At 43.1% G+C, this 22,864-nt stretch overlaps 1 long non-coding RNA gene and 1 pseudogene across 1 annotated transcript in view; one reads left to right on the top strand and one right to left on the bottom strand.

Moving 5' to 3' along the window:
* LOC142996746 (complement C3-like) lies at positions 1-15,037 on the top strand (annotated as a pseudogene).
* LOC142996751 (uncharacterized) overlaps positions 11,064-22,864 on the bottom strand; it is a 24,121-nt gene continuing 12,320 nt past the window's right edge. Inside the window, exon 2 of the long non-coding RNA XR_012961780.1 lies at positions 11,064-11,099. This is a non-coding gene — a long non-coding RNA (uncharacterized LOC142996751). The remainder of the gene's footprint in view (positions 11,100-22,864) is intronic.

Genomic DNA, 22,864 nt, shown 5'->3' on the forward strand with positions numbered 1-22,864 from the left:
CACAGGCTACACACACAGCACTGATGGAGTCACGGAGCAGGATTCCCAGGACCCTGCGGTGGTTCCTGGCCGCTGTGGCCTTTTTCTCCATGACCAACTTGGCTGATGGGGCTCCTCTGTGAGTAGATACACCATTGCCTTGTTCGGGGGCACATTAAAGTTAACAAAGTTGAAATCTCAGCTCTGCCGAGCAAGAGTCATACTGGCATTTATAATAAGTGACTGGGTAAATAAGTGAAATCAATTTAAATAGTGTGATCCATCCTAGGTAATGCACATGTCAGAATGTAAAAGTCTCAGAAGGTGGCTGTTGCCTTATTTTACTAAAGCTAGTTGCTGTGTCGGAGAGTGTTCCAACAACTCTGCCTGGTTTATGAAAAATCTGATTATATTTAATTGAGAGGCCTTTATTGTTTCTCCCCTTTGCTGTGTTAATTAAGTGCTTTTAACTGTTAATGTGTACCTTCACATTAAAATCCTTTCCATTCCCTTCAAACTATTATATTTTGAAAAATCATTACAAAGTCTTGGGTTTCGACAACAACAGGTCTTAAAGCCATGGCACTCTTTCTGTGATGTGGGGCAAAGATGAGGTCACACATGTTGTTCATTCTATCTATTTATAATGATCACAGCAGGAAATTCATAGCAGTTACTCCACAAATGAGGCTACTTAGTTAGATGGACAACTGGTAAAGTAGTTTCTTTCCTGTTTTGAATTATACAAACGAACATCATTTCACTTCATTTTCATTGAGGACTTTAAAGTAGCTTGTCTCTGTTAACCATCATAGTTAATGGAGCAGTTTTGGGGGTTTGGTGCCTTGCTCAAGGGCACCTCGGCAGTGCCCTGTAGGCAAACTGGCCAGTCTCCAGCTGCGAGTTCACTTTCTTGGTCCATACAGGACTCGAACCGGTGACCCTCCAGTTCCCAAGCTGAGTCCCTTTGGACTGAGCTTTAACTTAAAACAAACAGCACTATTACAGTAATACTACTGGAATATGGACTGAGATACTGCCACTCCCAATATTATATATCGGAGTCCAATTTTCTCTTACATAATTTACGGTAACAGCATCGTTGAAATGGGGACAGTTTGCTCAGTGTTCTTCTGAGTTTGCACAGTGCAACACTAAGCCAGAGAGCAAACAGTTTCAAGAACAGTGATGAAATGTCTTATTGGACTTTGGCTTGGATCCTGGTCAGGATAAACATTAGGTTACACACTGTGTCTAAGAACCATGTTGGTGCCTACTGATGTCCCTCCTGATCACTACACACAGTGAAGTATTTTATTATCATGCATGTTCACAAACAGGTCGGCGAACCCACACTGAGGGTTAAATAATGATAAGTAGCGATTATTAAAATCAAACCCTTTGGCTCTCCTTCTCTCTGCTCTCAGGCAGCTGATGACTGCCCCCAACTTGTTGCGGGTAGGAGCAACAGAAAACATCTTTGTGGAATGTCAAGACTACACTGGTGCAGACATCAGAGTTGTAATCAATGTGTTGAGCCATCCAACCAAAGCCAAGAGGCTGGTATCCACTACAGTGACCCTCAACAATGACAACAAATTTCAGACTTTTGGAAAGATTTTGGTAATAAATACAAATACAGAAATTATGTGAATATATTTGTATCCATAAATATAGATGATATAAACTCTGTTGTTCATACTGGTTTCAGATCCCTTCTGCAGACTTCAGTAAGGATCCCAACAGGAAGCAGTATGTGTACTTGCAAGCTCAGTTTCCTGATCGACTGCTGGAGACGGTGGCTTTAGTTTCCTTCCAGTCTGGCTACATTTTCATCCAGACAGACAAGACCATCTACACCCCCAACACAAAAGGTTTGGTCATCACATGCCACTATTTCTGACTTAATGTAACATTTATCTATTCTTTATAGTAGTTTACAAGATATTTGAACACCTTTCTGTTTGAGGAGTGATACTTTGTGGTTGTTCTTTACCTCGACCCCTGTTACACTGCATGGTTGCCTCCAACAATACAAATAACCCCTGTATGTTACTGCTAAATTGGTTTTTAAAAGTCCAAATCTACTTGGTTACAGTCTATTACAGGATGTTTGCAGTGACACCACTCATGGAGCCTGTGCAGACGGAGGAAAACAGCCAAACTGAGGCTTCCATTGCCATTGAGCTTGTGGTACTGTATCATTTATAAGCACATTGTATACATCCATCGCATAGATATACAGTATATCCTCTTCTCATATACAGTATTTCAGTGCACATGGATTTTAAATAGGATATCTTCATCATCTTCATGTTAACACTCAAGCTGGGAAAGGACCCAAGGCACCTGGAAAAGTCTTTCAGTCAAAAGTCAAAACACGTGTCATCTGAGGAGCTAATGACACAGATATTTCACAGAACAGAATGACGATTAGATCAAACTTGTTTTGAAATTGATGAGGTGGTCAAGTGGTGGATATGATTGTTCAATGTTTCTTATTTTCAGACCCCGGACGGCATCATTTTACCATTTGAGCGTGCCTCTCTGACATCAGGCATCCACAGTGGAGACTATCAAATCCCTGAGATCGCCAGGTGGGTTTTATTCGACTTGATTTGATCTTTTTTTTGTATCCGGCATTTCAAGGCAGGTATTGAAGGTTTTTCTCTTCAGCCCGTTTGGTCTAAATGTACACGGTCGCTCATTAAGTTTGAATGATATTTTAATCCAACTCAATGGGTGTCAGTCTTGCTTATTTCAGGAGTATTTTACTTCTTTCTATTTCTATTTCTAATTTCTTTTTATTTCTCTCTCTCTCTCTTTCTGTTTCTCTTTCTCACTGTGTGTGTGTGTGTGTTTATTTAGTTTTGGACTGTGGACTTTAGTTGCCAAATTCCCCAACAACCCCCAGCAGAGCTTCTCTGCAGAGTTTGAGGTTAAAGAATACGGTGAGTCAGATAAGAAACACTTTAAAACTGAAATATAATTGATATGATCCACTTCAAACAGTAAGTTATCAATCATTTAGTTAACTAAACACATTCACTATTTCAGTGCTGCCCAGTTTTGAGGTCAAACTTCTTCTATGTGGACAGCCCAGACCATGCTGTCAACATCAAAGCTACGTATGTGAAGGTTTTCATTTTTTGGATTTGAACAGAGGGGATATTTGAAATACAAAGTAAGGTGGATTGATTGTTTGGATTCTCATTTGGATTGCTTTATGGTGTGGTTTCAGCTACCTGTTTGGTGAGCCGGTGGATGGTGAAGCCTATGTGGTATTTGGTTTTGTGGATCAGGAGCAAAAGAAGAGCTTTCCCGGCTCTCTACAGAGAACACAGGTCAGCATGTTGATCATGTCAATCATTTAGCTGTTACCATCTTATCTGTAGTTACTGCAGCCGATTGTTCCATTCAGACGTTCTATGCTACCAGGTGATTAGGTACACCTGAGCAATCCAGGGCAACAGAAACTAAACATTATGAGCTTCATAAAGGCAAGATTTGTTCCAGCTGGTGTATTTGATTGTTCACATGTACATATGTTACATATATTTAGAGTTAAACCACTCTGACTTTGTAATTAGCAATTCACATCAACCTAACAAAGAGATACAGCAAAATGTAAATGTAAACCTTACAATTTTAAAGTTACTACTTTTATGATGGCATTAGGTCACGAGAGGTGAAAGTGATGTCACACTGAAGAGGGAGCACATCACACAGACCTTTAACATCCAGGAGCTGGTGGGGAAGTCCATATATGTAGCTGTCAGTGTGCTGACAGAAAACGGTGAGAAGAGAGAGTGTGTGTGTTTGTACAGTTATTATGAGATTCATGTGGATGTTTCCAATGGTGTGTGAATTATTTTGGAATTGGTGTGATGGTCATCGTGTGTGTATCTTCTCACAGGTGGTGAAATGGTGGAAGCAGAGATGAGAGGGATCCAGATTGTCACGTCACCTTACACTATCCACTTCAAGAAAACACCCAAATACTTCAAACCCGGAATGTCCTTTAATGTTGCGGTGGGTAACTTCTTTTCCCCTCAGGTCATCTATGAAGAATGAAGGCTCACTTTAAAATATTAATCCAAGAACAAACTCAGATCATGTAAATCTAAATGCACACACATAAGGTGAATAACACTTTGTCTTAATGCTGACAAAAAAAATTCGGGATATCATCACATGAAAGGAATATATGTAAATTTTGGGTGGGGTGACGCGTCGACGTAAATCGACTACTCGACTTACGTCGATTTGCATAACCGTGCGCCGACGCGTCATAATGACGTAAGATGGCTGCGCCAGGTGGAAGCATGCACGCAACCAGAGAATAAGCTGCGGCGAAAAAAAGTCTTCTATGGTCTAAAGTGAAAGCATCACGGAGCATGTTGTCAAAGCGGCAGCACTTTGTGTCCCTGCCCACCAAGCATGATACACTCGGACAGGGTTGGCGAGCCGCAAGCGGGTATTTGCCAGCTGACGTGCATAAGCGCAAACAGACCTGCGTCTCGTGAGCCGCATGCAGGTTTTTGCCAGCTGACCTGCATCAGTTTACGCTGACCACAGAAAGTCGTTCATAGGCGGAGATTACATGAAAGAGTCATTTACTAAAATATCAGAGAATCTATCCTCGGAAAATCCCCTTCGTCAAACCCTGATCTGACACTGATGTGGAAACGCTGCATTTGAAAGGCAGGATGCCGTCACTTTGCGAGACACAAAATAGACATGCGTTGTGGGAAATGTAGTTTATGGACGATGTACGTTTAAAAGCGGCATGGACGTTTATTTTGCTCTCGCAGGGCCACATAAAATGATGTAGCGGGCCGGATTAGGCCCGCGGGCCTGAGTTTGACACCTGTGTTCCAAAGGTACCAAAAACATCATGTAACTTAGTTTTACTTGTTGTCTAGTATTAATCCTATCCCTATTCCAGTCAATTTCAGAATAATTACCTTTAAAGCTATTTTACTGAGATAGCTGCATGTTTTCTGAATAAGCATCTGTTTGTGTCCTGTTGCCAGGTTGAAGTTCTGAATCCCGATGAAAGTCCGGCAAATGGCATCCCAGTGGTGGTGGAACCAGGCAAAGTGCAGGGCTTCACTGCAGCTAACGGCTTGGCCAAGCTCACCATTAACACACGCACAGCAGGGGGAAACCTGGAAATCACTGTAAGTCTAAACAACTGCTGCTTGAGAATTAACTTTTACATAACCTGCTGTGGTGCTTTCTTACATGTTCTTTTCCCCTAAAAAGTATTTCTGTGAGTACACATGCAGAGGTACATCACCTAACATATCTGAATGTTTGTGTGTGTGTGTGTGTGTGTGTGTGTGTGTGTGTGTGTGTGTGTGTGTGTGTGTGTGTGTGTGACAGGCAAAGACCAATGATCCAGGCATTTCTCGTGAAAGGCAAGCCTTGGCCAGAATGACAGCTCAACCATATGCCACTACTAACAGCAACTACATCCACATAGGTAACGTCTTTTAATAACATGAGACGGTCAAGTCCGTCAGTGACGGCAGAGGTGTTGCATAATGTATCTTCATCTCCTGGTGCTCAGTGTGGATTTGTCATTGCAGGGGTGGATACAGCTGAGGTGGAGGTGAATGACAACTTGAAAATCTCCCTCACCGTCAGTATGCCGCAAAATATAAATCATAACATCACATATCTGGTGAGTAATGTTTTGTATCTTTGTTGTGTGTGTTTTTGGGTGTGTGTATCTTTATGTGAGTGTGTGTGTGTATTTGCATGTGCATATCTGCGTGTGTGTGTGTGCGTGTCTGCATGTGTGCGTGTGTGTGTGTGTGTGTGTGTGTGTGTGTGTGTGTGTGTGTGTGTGAATTTTCTTAACAAACAAGGAAAGCAGGAAAAAGGCGGGCATCAAAGAGCCACATACATCAAATCAGAAGAAAAATGATTGATGGTTGGAACGATGGTGGAATGGTTTTCACATGATAAATCAGGTCATGATGTTTACATTATTAACATGATAAATGTTTTCGTGTAAATAAGTTCTGCCGTGTCATTCCAGATCCTGAGCAGAGGTCAGCTAATTACTCACGGCCGATACAACAGAGGAGGTGAAGTGATGATTTCCCTCATTGTTCCCATTACCAAAGACATGCTGCCATCCTTCCGCATCGTCGCCTACTACCACACGGCTGCCAACAGTATGGTATCCGACTCTGTTTGGGTGGATGTGAAGGACTCCTGCATGGGCTCGGTGAGACACAACACCACAACATTCAAACACAATCTGAATCTCTGTTATATGTTTGTAATGTTCTCCAATACAAATTGTTTTGTTGTTGCCACCTCTCCCTCCTCCTTTAGTTGACACTAGAGCCCACCAGGGCTGCTAATTCCTATGAACCTCGCGAGATGATGGGTCTCAAGATCACTGGAGATCCAAATGCCGTTGTAGGACTGGTGGCAGTGGACAAAGGTGTATTCGTCCTAAACAATAAGCACCGTCTCACCCAGAAAAAGGCATGTTCTCTGCATCAGCCTGTATCTCCACATGATCATTCTTAATTACTGTGTGTAATTAAAGTCCCGTATGTCATTTTAGAATGGTACTGATCCTGTAGGTTTGTCTGTTTGTTTTGCTTGTGTGTCTGTCAGGTGTGGGACACAGTGGAGAAGTATGACACAGGCTGCACACCAGGTGGAGGACGAGACAACATGGGTGTGTTCTTTGATGCTGGACTGATATTTCAGTCAAGCACAGCAGCTGGGACCCCCTACAGACAGGGTGAGATGCTGTTCCATTAGCATAAAGCATTTTGAGACACATTTGTTGTAGAAACATGCTATAAATAAAGTTGAATTGTTATGAATCATTCTTTTCAGAGTTGAAGTGTCCTGCTCCCAGCAGGAGGAAACGAGCCACCACGTTATTGGAAGTGACAACCAGCCTTGGTAAGAGTTACAGTTCAAACGTTACAGTCCATCTATCTCTTGTCTTCTCTTTGAGTGTTTTTCTCGAAATATCCTTCAGTTTGTATTTTTTTTACATACTTACATAACTTACATAAAATAACTAATTTGCAGGATTTGATTTGGAGGCCCCTGTGTCTCATCTTTTCCCTGTGTCTCTTTCCACTCCATCCTCCTCACCCCTTCCAGCAAGTCAATTCGAAGACAAATTAATACGCTCTTGTTGTGTGGACGGCATGAAGGACATCCCATTATCATACGACTGTGACCGTCGCTCCGAGTACATTACTGATGGTGCGGCCTGTATTGCGGCCTTCGTAAAATGCTGCAAGGCGCTGGAGGGTCAGCGGGCCGGGGCAAGGCACGACAAACTCATGCTGGCTCGCAGTAAGACTCAGGGGAGATGGGAGACTGCTTGTTTATGATTGCTTATGATCGTACCTGTCTCCCGGTAACCTTCTTGAATGTGCACCCGCAGGTGAGGACGATGACGACGATTTCATGGACAACAATGACATTACTTCTCGTACGCAGTTTCCGGAAAGTTGGTTGTGGACAGATGTACAGCTGCCTCCTTGCCCTGGAAACTTACAGCAGTGGTAAAGCAGCTGTAACCAATATGCATGCACGCGCGCGCACACACACACACACACACACACACACACACACACACACACACACAAACACGCCACTCATGCCCCCTTGAAGCTTTTTTCTCTAAATGTCACACCTTTCTTTGTTTCAGTCGCACCACCACGCATGTGAAAAACGCCCCGTTGCTTGACTCAATCACAACCTGGCAATTCATTGGCATTAGTTTGTCTCCAACTCGTGGTGAGGGTTACGTTTTGTTGCACAAATCCAATTCTCTTCACCTGATGAACTCCCACTTGTGTGTCATGTGCTTTTTGTGTCCTTTTACGTTATTTAACTTTCACTTCTTGCCTCTCTCCTTCTTTTTCCTCCTCTGTTTTCCTCCTTTTACCTTGAAGGTATCTGTGTGGCTGAACCATTAGAGGTGATCGTCAGGAAGGACTTCTTCATTGATCTCAGGCTGCCATACTCAGCTGTGCGTGGAGAGCAGCTGGAAGTGAAGGCAATCCTACATTACTACAAAGCGAAACAGATTACTGTAAGTCTGGCTCTTCCAGCTGACAATCTTCTTCACTGTTTGCGCAATTGGTATATATTCAAATCTGATTTTGGCTTTTGTCTGCAAACAATTACTCCTGCTGTTATCATGAGGAATGGAGGGATCTTTAATCTCTTGCTCCCATTCTTCTGTTCCACCATCACTCGCTTTTCCAGGCGCGTGTGGATTTGATTGAGAAGCCGCATGTGTGCAGCGCAGCGTCTAAGCGTGGCCGATACCGTCAAGAGGTCAGAATTGGACCCATGACTACACGATCTGTCTCCTTCGTCATTATTCCGATGAAGGAGGGTCAATATGAGGTTGAGGTGAAAGCAGCTGTAAAAGGCTCCTCATTGCATGACGGAATCATGAAGATGCTGCTGGTGGTGGTAAGAAAAAAACTAAATTTCATCAAGGTGATGTTTGATATTTGGTGAAGACAAGGAGTCGAGGTGTAAGTTAATTTTGGAAATGAAGATAATTATCTCAGTTTTGACCTTATTTAGTTGAAGGAAATCCTGGCCCATCCAGTCACTGACTTGCTCAGGATCATTGTTATGGTGACAGAGTTTCACAGATTTGAGTTTCAGCCACATAACCATGATAAGAGATATTGTTTGGCATAGCTGGAGCCTGTAGAGCCTGAATAGAGGCGGTCCAAGGATTGAATCTTGGGGGACTCCATACGTCACTTTAGAAACCTTTGATACACTGCTGCCAATTGAAACAAAATAGTTCCTGTTTTGTAAATCTGACTTGAATCAATAACCTGTCCTTAAGTATTGAGAGGTGCAGCAATGCAGCACTAAGATCCAATAACACCACTATAGATTGGTGTTATTACTCTTAGGTACACAGGTATTGTCACACAAATAGCACTCATCTGGTACAGATAAATAGAAAGCAGTTCACTATGTTAGCACATTGCTGTGATTTCTGATCTGGTGCGGTTGTGTTTCCAGCCTGAGGGTGTACTGATGAAAGAGCCAAAGACTATAATCCTGGACCCTGTGAAACATGGTGTCGGTAAGAGTAGCTAGTAACTAGTCGAATAGCTGGAGTATGAAAAACAAGTTAAATCAAAGTTATTCATTTGCTAATCTGTTCCCTCTCAATGTAGATGGAACACAAGAGGTCATAATCAACAACTTAATTCCCAAGAATGATGTAGTTCCAAACACACCGACCAGCTCACAGATTTCTATAACAGGTGAGATACATTTTGTATTTTGTGTGTGATGTGAAATGTAAATGTTGGAAGAGATAAATCTCCATCCTCCAAATCTGTGTGTTTGTGCTTGAAGGACAAGAGAATATAGGTCCACTGGTAGAGAATGCCATTAGTGGTCAATCTATGGGTACACTGATCTATCAGCCATCAGGCTGTGGAGAGCAGAACATGATCCACATGACGCTGCCTGTCATTGCCACGATATATTTGGACAAAACCAACAAGTGGGAAGAAGTAGGCCTTCAGAAACGCAATGAAGCCATCCAACACATCAACCATGGTAAGCACATTTACACACTTAGTTTCACAGGTTTCAGTTTTGTTGAGACGACCAGTGTAAAGGCTTCCTCAAACTGGCTAATGGATAACACTGGGTGCATAATGACTCTGTGTGACTCCAGGCTACCAGAACCAACTGGCCTACCGTCGGAAAGATGGCTCCTTTTCTGTGTGGCCAGCACGCACAGGTAGCACCTGGTGAGGCATCTCAACATGCATTAACTCACAAAAATGTTTGCACATTCACCATTAACTTTTTGGATTCTGAGAAAATGTTATGATCCTCCTCTGCTCTCCTCTCCTCTCCTCTTCTCTTCTGTCCTCCCCTGTCCAAGGTTGACTGCCTATGTTGCCAAGGTTTTTGCAATGGCCAATAATCTTGTGGCCGTGCCTAATAATATGATTTGCGATGCTGTCAAATTTCTGATTCTTCACACGCAGCGGCCTGATGGTGTGTTCCATGAAGTTGGAAGCATATACCATGGAGAGATGATAGTATGTGCACTGAATTAAAGACAATGATTCATCTTGGTGCAAAATGATGGTGGAAAAATGAGTAAATGATAATGACAAATAGTGACACTGACATATGTGTGTTCATGTATAGGGTGACGTACGTGGCACAGATTCAGATGCATCCATGACAGCCTTCTGCCTCATTGCTATGCAGGAGGCACACACATTATGTGCTGCCACTGTCAATGTAAGTATCTCACCCACATACAGAGTTTTGTCTTAATATCTCAGTACTACTAAACTGTTAAAACTAACCCATTATAATTATTTATCCTCTTATCGTTTTGTGTTCCACCTCATCCTTTTTGTTTCTGTGCAGAGTCTTCCAGGTAGTATAGACAAAGCAGTGACCTACCTAGAGACGCGTCTGCCCACCCTCACTAACCCATATGCCGTCGCCATGACATCATATGCCCTTGCTAATGCAGACAAACTCAACCGGAACCTCCTGTATAGATTTGTACACCCAGGTATTTGTCCATAGGAAGTCTATTGAAATTAATTGTGGATTGTAACTCCTGCATTCATTGATCACTGTGATGTGTTTTGTGTGTGTGTGTGTGTGTGTGTGTGTGTGTGTGTGTGTGTGTGTGTGTGTGTGTGTGTGTGTGTGTGTGTGTGTGTGTTCATCAGAGCTCAACCGCTGGCCCACACCTAAGGGACATATTTACACACTGGAGGCCACAGCTTATGCTCTTCTGGCTCTGGTCAGGGCCAAGGTGAGCATGTTGCACCGCTGTGTGTTTCATCAGAAATGATTAACGTATGAAAAGGGTGGAAGGTCGATGAAAACATATTGCAGAATTGAACAGTGATTTCAATACACATTATCAGTCTGGGTAACACATCACATTGAACATCATGTATTGTGGACGTGTCTTTCTGATCAGATATGCTACTGGACAATTGGTTGCACCTATTGGTATAGTGTACATAGGATAAATATTGGTGTACTTCTTTTGAAGACAATTCACAAAAATATCAAACACTGTGTCTCTTTTGTGTCTGGTCTTTCCCAGGTTTGCTTTGAGTCATCCTGTTACATAAACCTACAGTGTTGACCTCTTCCTTGTCGTTCATTAATAAAGGCCTTTGAGGATGCCAAACCTGTAGTCAGATGGTTTAACACACAGAAGAAGTCGGGTGGAGGATATGGATCAACACAGGTAGCACACACTCACTCTAAACTCTCTCTCTCTCTCTCTCTCTCTCCCTCTCTCCCTCTTTCTCTCGTCTTTACCTTCTCTCTCAGTACATTTATGTCTTTCTGGCACTTTGGTCAGGTGCTACCTCACGGTTTTCTCTCGCTCTTCTCTTTCTTGCTTTCTCCTGCTTGCTTTCTCTTTCTCTCTCTCCAGGCAACCATCATGGTGTACCAGGCAGTAGCTGAGTATTGGGCTAATGCTCAGGAGCCAGATTATGATCTGAAGGTGGACGTCTTACTGCCTGGCAGGGCACGGCCTGAAAAGTATTCCTTCACCAGGGTTAACCACTACACGACTAGAACATCTAAGGTGAGAACATCTCACATCTTCTTCTTCTCTGTCTCAACCACACACACACACACACACACACACACACACACACACACACACATTATCTTGACTTGACTTGATCTCTGTGCACATGTTCAAACATCAACAGATCAACGATATAAACCAGGATGTGAGAGTGACGGCCACAGGAACGGGTGAAGCAACACTAACAGTGAGCATTGTGCATTGTTGATGCATTACCTTACACTTCGAGGTCAATGTATTTGTGTGTTTCCCAACTAATTCTAAGGAGCAGGATTAACACACACTTTCGTCTGTGTGACAGTTGGTGTCACTGTATTATGCAATCCCTAAAGAGAAGGAGAGCGACTGTCAGAGGTACAGCATGACTGTGGAACTGCTCCCAGGTGAATAAAGCCCTCATTATTGTCTATGTTTGTTTCTTGCTTCTCGTATTTGTCTTTTCTGGGTCAAAAACACCCAACCAAATCAGATTCAGATACTGTTCTCCTCAATTTCCTTTTTTTTCTCGACTCTTTAGTGAAGATGGACGAGGATGACAAGATATACAAGCTGAGAATCGAGGTTTTGTAAGTGCAGTAAATGCAAGTGGTCACACCGATCAGCACGTGCTTTCTCACACACACACACACACACACACACACACACACACACACACACACACACACACACTCACATGCCGTAGCTCAAGGGGATATTTGAAACATCTCAACGCTTTAAAGATTCATTAGTTTTAACTTTGTTATGTTTGTCCATTCTGAACACAGGTATAAGAACCCAGACCATGATGCAACCATGACTATCTTGGATATTGGCTTGCTAACAGGCTACACAGTTAATACAGATGACCTGAATGCAGTAAGGGCCACACTATCACACTCACACACACACTTATACTCAAAAATCATATATCAAACATCTTCAACTGTACAGCAACCATTTCTAAATACCTATACAATGTATAATAGACTGCAGATCTCCTTCATTCTTCTTTCCTGACTACCTCTGTGATGAAATGAAACAGACGGTGATGTAAACTGAATCTTTCATAAAGGTTAGGGTGAGGCTTGGATTCAGCTGCTCGTGTTGCCTGTGGTCATGGTGTAAGTGTTTGTGTGTCTGTCCAGCTGTCCAAGGGTCCTGCACGCTCCATTGCAAAGTATGAGATGGACAAAGTTCTGTCAGAAAGAGGTTCTCTCATCATCTACCTGGACAAGGTAAGTCTCCACTTCTCTTTTGTCATTTCATCTTCTGCTGTGTGTGTCCATCTCCCTCATCTTTGCTTTGCGCCTCTCCTCAGGTTTCCCACACACGGTCAGAAGAGATCAGTTTCAGGCTCCATCAGAAGCTGAAAGTGGGCATCTTACAACCAGCAACGGTATCGGTCTATGAATACTATGACCGTGAGTCATTCAAAGACACACTCAACAATAACTCCACACTCCACAGCTGACACTAAGGATAAGATTTGTTTAAAGCCAACGATTGACCAGAAATGCATTTGGAAAGAGCGTGGGGATGGTAGGGGCATCTGCAAAAAACTCTTCTTTTTCTCTGCTATGTGTTGGTTGTGTCTGTTTTTCATGCTAGCAGGATTGTGGCGTGATAACTTTTTTCCGACTTCAGAAGTTAATGACAGAAAACTGATTTAATTTTATAGCGCCACATCAGGTTGAATGATTTTGTGAAATGAAGTGCAAATAGCACAACATTTGCTCATAGATGATCAGATATAACCACACCCACTCACATTTGGCAGGAAATTGTGTCAAATTTTAAGAAAGTACTTTAAAGCCACCCAACCTGAGAATCACAAATGTATACAGCAAAAACACGTCCTACAGCGACATCACCTGAACAGACAGCGGACCGATCAGATGTACCGATGACCCTGATATATCTGTGTTAATGTGAAGCTAATGGTTCCAGGTCAAAAGTTTACATAGCACAGTTTGAATCTAATTTCATGTGTTCTTTTGATTATTTTTACTATAATACAATTCCTGTTCCATTGCAGAGACACGTTGTATAAAATTCTATCACCCAGAGAGGAGAGGTGGCCAGCTGCTGAAACTCTGCAGAAATGATGAATGCACATGTGCTGAAGGTAAGCAACACAATATGAAACTGATAACTGAACTGCTGTCTGTTGCTGGGTCACAATCAAAGTAACAGAACTGCAGAATTACTGTTGTGTGTTTCTTGAGCCACCTACAAAATAATGCTCCTGCGTATGCACGTGAATACATTCGATCCAGTCTGCAGTGGTGTGTTCACTGTGTGCTCATTGGGTATTTCCAGAGAATTGCAGTATGCAGAGGAAGGGTAAAATTGACAATGATGACCGCGCTGCTAAGCCTTGTGAGACAACTGCCAACAGCAGAATAGATTACGGTAAGATGACTTGATCACTGATGAGTGAGTGAGTGAGTGAGTGAGATAGAGAGAGTGAAAGAGAGTGAAAGAGAGAGCTAGTGAGTGAATCAAATTATGACCAATTTAACCATCTGCAAAATACCTGTCCTTAGTGTACAAAGTGAGACAGGACGGATTTACAGACGGGATATCCACTGACATTTACACAATGAAGGTGGAGTCGATCATCAAGGAAGGTGGGCATTTATCTCGACTAAAATGTGTCTATTTTCTTGTCCCCATGTTTAATTGTGTTTCTAGGTGGACAAAAAAATTCTCCATGTATGACTTAACTGTTACAGCCTGTGCCTGCGGTGCTACACTTCATCTGTTTAGCTACTCACGTTCTTCTTCCCTATGTTATGATTACAGGAAATGCTGACGTGGCTTCACTTGGTAAAAAGCGCATCTTCCTCGGTTATCCCCACTGCAGAGGGCCTTTAGCACTGACTACTGGCAAAACCTACCTTGTCATGGGCACATCCGTAGATATTTTTAAAGATGATCAGAGCCAAACGTGAGTGTGTGTGTGTGTGTGTGTGTGTGTGTGTGTGTGTGTGTGTGTGTGTGTGTGTGTGTGTGTGTGTGATGTTCCCTCTTTTCAGTTTCAGACCAAAATGTTTTCTAAAAAGATTTCATTCATAATGAAGAACCATAAATCCACTATAATCAGTGACCCTCTGTTCTGTTTCTCTATACACTCTGTTAACTAGTTCCACTTTTCTGTCCTCAGAATTCACTATGTACTGGGTGAGAGGACATGGATCGAGTACTGGCCAACAGACGCTGAATGTCAGACTGATGAATACAGGAACACATGTTTGGGCATTCAAGAGATGGAGAATCAGTACAGACTCTTTGGATGTGATCAGTAGCAAAACTGAAGGAAACACATTTTCTCTATTAAGTTTGATCATGATTGTACCTTTTGTCCAACTTTCAGTACAATGTGATACAAAATGTGCAACTGTCAAAATGTAACACTGTGTTCATTAAAAGCATTGGTCTTTATGTTGCACACTTCAATTCACACCGCACTTCAGCTCACCATCCATGCAGTGGACTTCCAGGTAGTATTACATCAGCAAATACTCTCTGCTAATACCTTGTGCATGTCGTCACAAAACGTCAATTAACAACAGCAAAAAGTCTACATTACATTAAATTACATTATGGTCATTTAGCAGACGCTTTTATCCAAAGCGACTTCCAATAAGTGCGTTCAACATAGGTAGATAAAAGAACTTCAGGTCTGAAGAAATCGTAAGTGCATTTCCTTCCAAAACCAACAGCTAAGAGCATAACTAGTGCTAGAGTAGAAGTGCAATAAGTTAGGTACCAAGCTGAATGAGAAAAAAGGACAAATTAGAAAACAAACAAGTGCATTAGAAGAGCTAGGACAAAATAGGTCATGTCCTAAGAGGGCGGATCCGGGTAGTGTCTCTTGAAGAGATGGGTTTTCAGCCTGCGGCGAAAGATGGGCAGCGACTCAGCTGTCCTGACATCAGTCGGGAGATCATTCCACAACTGAGGTGCCAGAACAGTGAAAAGCCGTGACCGCGTCGATCGGTCGCAGGGGCCGCTGAGCGACGAGGCATAACAACATTGACATGACATTGTACATCAGGGTAAAACATACATGCACTTCCCACAGGTTCGTCAACAACTTTATCTTACCTAGCTCTCATAATTAACCTGGCCACACACTCTCCACGACTAGCATAATCACCGTATTATAACAATAACAAAACAGGGCATTCATACAATGGCTACTAAGTAATAAACACATCAACACATCATGTTTATTAATGGAAACGTCTCTCACCTGTAAGACATTAGCATTGTTTATGTTTTCTGGTTTATTATATTTATGGTGGTGACTCCTAATTATCAATGTGAGTTAATAAATATTTTCATACTATAACAGAAGTGTCCAGTCTTCGCCAGTATGACTGTTGGTCGGCAGAGCTGAGATTTCAGCTTTGTTAACTTTAATGTGCCCCCGAACAAGACACAGGTGTGTCTACTTACAGAGGAGCCCGATCATTTCATTTGTTCATCATATGAATGCTGTATGATTCAACCTCTGCCACCTAAGTTCTCACCTTTCCAGACTGATTTCGAGTGCATAAACTAATCCATGTAATTGATTAATTAATTAATTTCATTATTTTTATTGATCATTAAGATTTAGATTTAGAGAGTACTTGAGGCTTAGGGCAATTATCTGCTATCTTTTTGCCATTTAAATGAGGGGTGGTTCCCTGAGGACTTACATTTTATTAGGTTTATTATTATTTATTTATTTTTGATAGCAATATTTGATTAAGTTAAAACACCTACACGTTATTGATGCCCCATGTGAGGGTGTTTTGTTTTTTGTTGTTTTTATACAATATTCTGACAAACAATTTCTGAATGGTTTTGATTTAATAAGAGTTTAAAAACTTAATGAAGTTTTGGTTTTGCTTGGTGTTTTGCTGTGTGAGCTGTCACAGGCTGTGTTGTTGTGCTTCCTGCTGTGACAGTCATTGATATGCTAAGTGGTTGTCTTGGGAGAGTACTGCTACTCCTGTCTAATTTGCATTGGAAGAGCTTGCTAATTAACACTACAGGAGGTCCTGCCAGTCACAAGTCAGTGTCCTGACCTGTGCACTTTAGCTTGGACAGCAGTCAACAGCACCACCTAGTGGGCAACTGTCATCACTGTTAGTGCTTGCAGAGACTCCTAGCTGTCACTAAATTTCTTCTTCCTTACCCCAAAGGGATAGATATGAGTAATCAGACCCCATCAGAGTATGGAGCTGAAGCTCCTCGGGCAGGTGAGAAGGCTTCACTGTTCAATTTGGTCACTCAACTCCTCAGAGTCTCTGTACAAGTGAAAGAGAAACTTGATGGCTACACCATAGATCAGTGTGACACTGAAATATTCAGTAAGATGGGTTAATGACTTTGGCCAAAATGATCGCTCTTCGCCTGGAAAGAGTCTTCCCCAATATAATTTCAAAAGAACAAAATGGCTTTATTAAAGGGCAACAGTTATTTTTTAACACTCGCACCCTTCTCAATATTACTCACCAGAGATTGTTATCTCCCTGGATGCTGAAAAAGCCTTCGACAGGGTAGAATGGGAATACCTATTTGCTGTACTGAAGCAATTTGGCTTCGGAAACAAATTCAGCAGCTGGATCAGATTATTATACTCATCATCACAGGCTAGTGTCCACACAAACAATTTTCGTTCAGACTACTTCACACTACTACAGGGGACATTACATTACATTACAAGCATTTAGCAGACTCTTTTATCCAAAGCGACTTACATTATATGACAACGCATTAAAGAGGGGGGAGCAATTGAGGGTTTGGTGCCTTGCTCAGGGGCACCTCGGCAGGGACTTGAACCGGAGACCCTCCAGAGACCCTTCCCAAGCAGAAGCTCTACCCACTGGGCTACTGCCTACTCCTACTCTGGACCTATCGCCACTCCTCTTTGCCCTGGCCATTGAACAATTGGCCATCTCATTACAGTCTTCCACTCTCTTTAAAGGCGTTATCCGTAATGGCATCGAACACAGACTATTGCTATATGCGGATGACCTGTTGCTCTACCTAAGTGACCCCATATCTAGTCTTCCAGCTGTCCTGTCCATCCTTGACACATTCAGCAGTTTCTCTGGCTACAAAATCAACATTTGTAACAGCGAGTGTTACCCCATTAAACGGACCTCCCCTTTAACCTCAGTAGCTCGGGGTTTAAGTATCTCGACATCAATGTGACCCGTTCATTCTCTGACCTCCTGCCCGCCAACTTTTTCGTGCTCACTACAACCCTGAAAACTGACTTTCTTAGATGGAACAATTTACCGCTCTCCTTAATTGGGAAAATAAACATGATCAAAATGAATGTTCTGCCCAGATTCATTTACCTGTTTCAATCTCTTCCTCCATTCCTTCCGAAACTCTTCTTTGACTCTTTAGACAAAATGATCAGCGCCCTCATTTGGGGTGCGAAGCCTCCAAGGATCCGCAAAACACTACTACAAAGATGTAAGTTCAGTGGGGGGCTCGCCCTGCCAAATCTCCAATCCTATTACTGGGCATTCCTCATCGACAAACTTCGCTACTGGGTGAATTCCCTTGAGCTACCTTGGTGCAGGCTTAAAGCCCAATCGTGCTCCTTCCCTTCATCCGCCACCGCCCTGATCCCAACCAAGATCTCCCAATTCACCAAGAACCCCGTCGTTCTTAATACTCTAATGCTTTGGTACCAATTCAGGAAACACTTTAAATTCGTAAATGCCTCCCCCCTGGGTCCAGTACGCAACAACCACCTGTTCCTGCCCTCATTCTTGGACTCTTCCTTCTCAGCATGGCACCACCAAGGCATACAATGTTTCCTTGACCTATACTCTGATGGCAGTTTCAACAGCTTCTCCAAGCTGTCAACCCAACACAGACTACCTGCTAACCAATTATTTAAGTACTTGCAAATCAGACACTTTGCCTGCAGCAAATTCCAAAACTTCCCCTCCCCTCCCCCTCAACTCATGTGGGAAGACCTGCTATCGTTCAGGACTCCGCCAAGTGGGACCATATCTGAGATTTACAGCCGTATTCTGGACCTCGGGGACCTATCTAACTCGAAAACACGGGCTGCCTGGGAGACTGAACTCGAACTCCATCTGGAGATAGACTGGTGGGACGATATCATACGCAATCTGCATACTGCCTCATCCTGTGCCCATCTCGCTCTCATCCAGTTCAAGGTCGTGCACAGGGTCCACTTCTCTAAATTCAGATTGGCCGAAATTTACACAGATGTAGATGACAAATGTAATAGATGTTTGATGCCTTGCTGTAACTTAAGGCACATGTTTTTTCATTGCCCCAGGCTCTTCAACTACTGGGCGGGTTACTTCAGCATACTGTCCACCATATTGGGAATACAAATTCAACCCTCCCCTCATATTGCCATCTTGGTACTCCGTATGACCTACACCGTTTTAACACCCCACAAAAGGAAATCATCATGTTCACCTCTTTACTTGCCAGGCGACGCCTGCATTTACATTGGAAATCCCTCACCCCTCCCTCTATTTCGCAATGGCTTAAGGATACAATGTACTTTCTTAGACTTGAGAAAATCAAATGCACTATGAGGAACCACACTGATAAATTTAGAGATGGCAACCTTTCCTCTCCTATTTCACAGATCTACCAGTGACTGATTACCAGAACACAGACCAGTGACTGATTACCAGAACACAGACCAGTTCCTTTTTATTTCATTTTATCATTTTATTTTGCATTTCAGGCAGTCCAGGACGGGTTGTGTGAATGCGGGGTTGTGTGACTGTGGGGTTGTGTGGGGTTTCGGGGTGGGACGACCTCTCTCTGGATCTTTTCTTTCCTGTTTGTTTCTCACCTATCTCTCTCTCTCTCTATCACAACCTATGATGGGATATGTACCAGCCTACATTGCTGTTTGACATCATCCTGTAAGTTCTGTATGTACCCTATGACATCATTGCAACTCCAGTCCACTTGTACTCTACCTCAGGATCTACATATAAAGTTCAACAACAATAGTAGGGATATCACAACCTTCCTCCCTTCTCTCTATCTCTCTCTCTCCTCTTTCCCCTCTGTCTCTATAAAAAAACGATCTCCAAAATATCCTACACCTGTATGCACAATGTCATGTACAATGTCTGCTTCAATAAAAACAAATTGCAAAAAAAAAAGATGGGTTAATGACCTTATAGGACAAAGATTGTCTATTAAGGAGGTAGTTGGTAGATTTTTCTTGCCCTTCCATCACAAGGCTCATTTACAAATAGCCACACTTAATGGCGATGTCGAAACCCTTAATGCAGGGGACCTCCGCCAGGGATCACAGAATCAGGCATTATGTCTTGAGCTCCAGAACACTACTGCCCTGTTGGCAGAGTGCACACAGAGACTCCATCATACTAAGCAGGATAGCGAAGATGACATGCACGAGAGTGCGCTGTACAAGAGCCAATCCACGCGTGCAGAGGCTCAAAAGGTGCTTGGCTATGCTACTGACCAGAGGGGGGCAGCATACCCAGTGGCGTGCACCACACAAGCATACTCTGCCACAGATTCAGCTGATAGCAGGTGTAGGAGGACCGAGCAGAGAGTCCTCCAGCGTGTTCGTTGGATTGGTGAGTTGAATGAGGAAAAGACGGACGGAAACTTTCAGAGAGGAGGCAGCGCTGGTCATCTCTTCTGCATGCGATGAAGAAAGGCCATGAATTATCTCCGGACATTTGCCTAAATGCTGTGAACTCGGGGCGTTCCCAAGCTCAAGATGACACTGCAGTCAGAAAGCTGCGGATTGGTGGGCCGGTGGTTGTCATGGCGACGTTACTACAACCCCTAGTTGTATAAACTATTTCCTGATGAGGGTGCACAGGAATGTCATGTCCTGACTGTTTGTAGATGGTCATCCCCTGGTCATTCTGTCATCTGTGTAATCACAAAATCTTAGCCCTCTAGCTTTTAGACTGGGCAACATAAGTTTACTGCAGGTAATAGATTTCCCTACAGGGAGAGTTTCGTTGGTCACCAGACTTGTCGGAGCCAGCACTTTGGCTCACTGTGAACTATGTTGAGTCTCAGCCCATTCATTTCATACTATATATATTTTTCAACAGTTGTTCTATATCAACACAGGTCATGTCCACCGAGCCCCGATCGGTACATGAGTCTTCTTTCCCTCAGGTCACACCTCAGCTACTTCCCCCTCAGGCGCCCCCAAGGGATTGCCCTTTTAAAATGCCGCCTTCACCACGGAAGGGAAGTAAATGTGCCCCACAGCGTGATGAAATAAGTGAACATCGGTACTCCTTATCTGAAAGGTCAGATGAGTACCTGCAGGAGTATGCTACAGGCCTGCGCATGCGTCAGCTTGACTCTCTTGCTTAGGACCTTGAGCGTTTTGACCCCTCAAGCAGGAATGCTAATGTTAACAATTATCTTCATGAAATTGAACACTGCCTTGTTGATTTGCCTCATGGCACTTCACGAGTACTTGCCATACTTTGACGAGACATCAGCCAAACTCAGAGCCATGAAAATTCACCAAAAGCAAACAGTATCACCCCGTGAAAATTACAGATGACTGATGAGTGCCTACTTTCAAGGAAGTAGTGAACCGGGCCTGGAGGAGGATACATTTTTCAGGTCTCTCTTCCTCCATAACCTTCATACCTGTGTGAGAACCCACATTACGCTGATGTGTAAGCAGGGCAGACCCACCATGCAGGAGATTAGGAAAATGGCCCAGATGACAGTTGGACGCCCCACTGACACAAATGAAGATGAGAGTTTTAGGCATCCAGTCATCGGGACAGCCTGAATTAGGATTGGAGGGCTGCAGAAACTTCCCCTTTAGTGTAAACAGTGGCGCTGCTCTCCCAAAACATGTGCCCTACCACCTGCAGGGACAAAATAACCATAGCCGGAAAGGCCCCTCTCAGGTTCAGCATAGGTCCCAAAACAAGAACTCCTTCACAACGAGAAGGGGTGTCGAACCAGGTCCTAAACCGTGGAGCGAGACAAAGGAGAAGACTTTGGAGTCTTTTGGAAAAAATTAGGACATGATAGGTCCTGACAGAGGCTCTACACACCACAGTGTTGGCAAGGGGGTACACACTGCACAAACATTGAGACATTACGCAGCAGATTTGATGGGCTAACTCACATTTCACTCTGTCCCACATCAGACCACTCATCTACCACTGACTATTTTACTACTCTTTCAAGAAGCAGATTACTAAAAATTACAACCTTCCTTTCTCTTTCTTTTTCCTTTTACTATCCACGTTGTGCTTTTTTTTGGTGTAAACAGCAATGACCTAAGAATGGCAAAGGTTATTACATTGCTGTGTATGTGTTTGTTTCACCATAATGTGTTTAAATGTTAAGGTTAAGGTAGCCTAGTTAGTTCATCTGCCCATATGATGCCTTACTGACTGCCCAAACGTCGAAATCCTTGAGGAACTGTTTGTGTTCTCCCACATTTAAGAATGATCCAACTCCAGGTTGCCTTTAAGGACATTGGATTATGTGATAAGGACTTGTGAACTGTTCGCCCTAATGTTGCTCTTCAGGACCGTGGCTGCAACCCCAGCCTCAAGACCAAAAGGGGGGATATGTTTGGCCTGTCGTCACATTCCAAACCACCGACCATGTGCTCCTTTGTTCAAAAACAGACAAGAAAATACAATATATCCTATACCTGGGATCCACCTCCTTTTCACACCTTGATGCGAAAATGTGACTGACCTCCCTGCCGTGTAATTGGCCAAAAGGTTATCCATTGCCTGTGAGGTCATTTGCAGTACAAAAGCTGAAACGTCCCTGACCTCTTTCTCTCCCTGTTGAACAACTGACGCGGATAGGAGACATGATCCTGCCCTAGACCTTCCATTCCAGTGAACACAGAACCTCCAAAGCCTGCACATCCATTTGCTTTCATCTTTTGTCTTACCCTGACTCAATTCAGGGACCAAGGAACGACTGATTCTCCTTTTTCTCCACATCACAAAGACAACTCTCCAATTCAATTCCTGCCCAGGATCGAGGACTTGGAGCAAGCTCACCACAAAGGACAAATCATTTACTCAAGGACCCGTCAGCACAGCGCAGCCGGCAACCTGATTTGTTGCAACAAAGAATCACAAAACAGACATGCTTCAATTAAGTAAGGCATTGGCATTTGGGCAGATTAATATTTAGATCTAATTGTTTATATACACTGTATAGAGTACTATGTTTTCTATGATTAATATTTCTGCTATTGTGTTC

Source organism: Genypterus blacodes, unplaced genomic scaffold, assembly GCF_046128005.1.
Source record: "Genypterus blacodes isolate CSIRO-AG114 ecotype Tasmania unplaced genomic scaffold, CSIRO-AGI_Gbla_v1 ptg000039l_1, whole genome shotgun sequence".
Lineage (NCBI taxonomy): Eukaryota > Metazoa > Chordata > Actinopteri > Ophidiiformes > Ophidiidae > Genypterus > Genypterus blacodes.